Below are 4,016 nucleotides of genomic sequence, written 5' to 3' on the forward strand. Positions count from 1 at the left end.
TGGGACAGACTGGATTAAGAAAATGTGGCACATATACACCATGGAATACTATGCAGCCACAGGAAAGGATAAGTTCGTGTCCTTTGTAGGGACATGGGTGCAGCTGGAAACCATCATTCTGAGCAAACTTTCACAAGAACAGAAAACCAAACACCGCATGTTCTCACTCATAGATGGGAATTGAACAATGAGATCACTTGGACATGGGAAGGGGAACATCATACACCAGGGCCTATTATGGGGAGGGTGGAGGGGGGAAGGATGGCATTGGGAGTTATAACTGATGTAAATGATGAGTTGATGGGTGCTGATGAGTTGATGGGTGCAGCACACCAACACGGCACATGTATACATATGTAACAAACCTGCACATTGTGCACGTGTACCCTAGAATTTAAAGTATAATAAAAAATAAAAAAATCAAAAAAATAAAAATTCATAATATAGTTTAAATAAACAAAAAAAGAAAATACAAGAGCAGAATGACTCAATAAATAACACCTAAAAATTATTCATTCATTCAAGCCAAAATTTTAAAATAATGACATTCTTAGTAATCAACTTAATTTTATCATAATTAATGAATTGGTTCCTTATAGGACATTCTGTCTCTATTTATATTATCTGAATCTAACATGGCGTCTTCAATAATGTGGTGGGACATTCAATACATTTTTAAGGAAGGGAAGAAGGAAGGAAAGAAAACATGCATTTGCTTATGTAATTGAGGTAACTAAACTTGAGAATATTTTATATAGGAAAATAAGATGTAAAATGGGAAACAAAATAAAAAAATTATAATTATGAGACATTTTAATATTTTATTTTACTGTCTTCCGAATATAGCCTTATGTTTTGTTTTTATACAATCAATATTATATGTAAATAATCAAAACTGAATATAAGCAATTTGTCAATGATCACAAGGTAGGAAAAGAAAAAATAGAGATTTAATTCCATATTACTTGAGTTTAATTCTAAAACTAATTAGTTTATTCCACAAGCATTGATTCAGCATTTGGTACACCATAGTCCACACCAGAAAATGAGATTTCAGTTTTGGACAGACAACAATCTATGGGTGATGTTCCTTAAGCTTAGAGCTTATAAATAGTGCCAATGATATTTAATATAATACAAAACACACAAATGGGAAAAATGAGGGGAGGGCTTTCTTTTACTTTCATTCACACTTTTAATAATTTCTATGCAGAAAATTTAAAGAATAAACTTCATACTAAATCTGCAATGTCTCCAACTTACTAAAACTCAAAAGTCAAAAATTATCCCCAAGTTCTGCCATATTATTTTCTTACTGAGTCGAATTTTCATCCATTAAACACTTTTTCAAGTAGCCTCTCATTTTAAAAAGAAAATAAAAAAGGATTTGTCCACATGGTCTTGTGATAGGTGACATGACTCTGGTATTCCAATCAATAATTGCACCGTTGAGTTATCTCCCCCATTCTGAGTTTAATTATCCAGACTCATTTCTTTTGACCTTCAACTCCAGCATACTTCATTGACTATCAGTGACTTACACCCTAAGCCTTATTATTACCAGGAATTAATCCACCTCCTAGTTTTTTGAACTCTATGATTCTCTTAACTGACTGACGTATATTCTTACGTATCTCTTTCCCTCTTATTTCATTCTGCACTTGTTAGACAGTTATCCCATTCATCTTCTCTTCTCTCCTGTGTTCTGAGTCCACTCAAAGTTTTATTTTTGCAACCATACCCATAATAGAATTCAAGGTTTACCAATTTAATTGTGCCCTAAGTCAATGTCTTTCATTGGCCTTTGCCCACAAAATCAATGAGACATATCTCACTCACAATTATTCAGCAACATTTTATTTCTTCATTGTTTTGCTGCTCAACCTAGGCTGTTGTTGCCATACATGTGATGACTAGTTTCACCACAATTTCATGCTAAGCAACTTTGGCCAGAGTTTTAGAGATACTTGGGAATGATTTTCCTCATCTCTGACTGACTCATTTTAACTCTTCTTTTAGCAGCTGTTGAAAATATTTTCCACAGCCTTCATATCCCCAACCTACTTCTACACTCCACTCTTGGGTGAAGGCTCTGGTTCCTTTGTCATTCTGGAGATAGATGACATTCTGCAATCTACCATCTGTATGATGTTTCTAAAATAAAAACAAAATCTATCATATGACTCTCCAGTGCCATTATCTGGCTTCAGCATATCTTCCCAGCTGATGTTTCTTAGACACTCATGGATTCTACTTTTTATTTAACTTCTTCAATGTCTCAACTTATCCTTGCTTTCTCATGCGTCCTTGCCCCTGCCTACCCTCTGCCTAGAATTTTATTTGCCCTTTTCTTCATTTATCTCTCTTCTGAACACATTTTAAAATCCACCTTCTTCTGGACTCCTTCCCCAAGCTAGTTTAAGGGCAGCTCCCTTTAACACCAGCCCTTTTGTTCCAAATCCACCTTGAACATACCTCTCTTACATATCTGTCAAATGTGCTTTAAGCAACTTGAGAGTCAAGACTAGTATACACTTAACAACATTTTTCTTCAAGCCAGTCACACTGTCTAACACACAATAAATGCCAAATAGATTGTTACAAATATATTTTCAAAAATAAATGTCCTGAACGTTATTGACAGCCACCTTGAAATTTCTGGATTGTTTTAGTATCTCACTTCCTTTATTTCTGCTACATTTATCTTTTTCTTTCTTTTTTAATCCATTTATTTTGTATCCCCCATACACTTTTCCCTTTCTCATTGTAGAAATGGCAAATCTTTACTCATTGCTATAGCAGTGTAATTTGCTTTTGATTCAATCCTCTTCCACCTCTGGAATAATATACCATATCTTTCTACTTTATGTTTTTTGTCTAAAAATATTTTCCCTTCTTTTCATGTTGAGATAGCATATTTTCTTAACACTGCTACTAGGTAAAATGATCTTTCCCATGCTTTCCTTTCAAATATCTCTCCTGCCCCAACATTTATTTACTTATTTATTTATTTATTTTTTGAAACAGAGTCTCGCTCTATTGCCCAGGCTGGAGTGCAGTGAAGTGATGTCAGCTCACTGCAAGCTCCGCCTCCTGGGTTCATGCCATTCTCCTGCCTCAGCCTCCCAAGTATCTGGGACTACAGCTGCCCACCACCAAGCCCGGTTAATTTTTTGTATGTTTAGTAGAGACGGGGTTTCACCGTGTTAGCCAGGATGGTCTGGACTTCCTGACCTCGTGATCCGCCCGCCTCGGACTCCCAAAGTGCTGGGATTTCAGGCGTGAGCTACCGCTCCCTGCCCTGCCCCTACAGTTCTAAACTCTCCCTGTATATCCCTTTTCATTACTATTTTGATCCTTAACTAATGATAATCTCATTTCTGCCATTACCATTCTGGTGAGATTGCTTTCCTTATTTGTGGTTCAAAACATGCTCTGCAGCCATGATCCTCAAGCTCTCTATTCTTAACAAACTATAAAGCCCACGTGTTCTTAGCTAAAGAGATCCTCCTCCCAACTGTTAGAATGAGCCATAGACTGACGTTCTGTTCACTCCCTTTGTCTTCTCTCTTCTTCTACATGTTTTATTCTTTGAACTCATCACCTGGTAACCATTTAAACTTAAATGTCCTGCTAGCAATTACAGTCATGTGCTGCTTGACAACATTTTGTCACCAGATGACATACATGGTGATGGTCCCATAAAATTATGATACATACTTTTACTGTACTTTTTCATGATTAGGTATGTTTAGACACACACATACTTCACATTGTGTTGTAATTGCTGTACTAGTTTGTACCTTGAGAGCAATAGGCTGTATGATACAGCGTAGGTGTGTAGCAGGCTCTCTTATCTATGGTTGTGTAAGTATATTCCATGGTGTTCACACAATGATGAAACTGCTTAATGATATATTTCCTAGGACATATTCCTGTCATTAAACAATACCTGGCTATGTATTCAAAGCACAGGGTCTTTTCCTGGACAACATGCAAATGTAGATTCTGAGCCA

Source organism: Rhinopithecus bieti, unplaced genomic scaffold, assembly GCF_001698545.2.
Source record: "Rhinopithecus bieti isolate Rb0 unplaced genomic scaffold, ASM169854v2 scaffold_8220, whole genome shotgun sequence".
In the NCBI taxonomy this organism is placed as follows: Eukaryota; Metazoa; Chordata; class Mammalia; order Primates; family Cercopithecidae; genus Rhinopithecus; species Rhinopithecus bieti.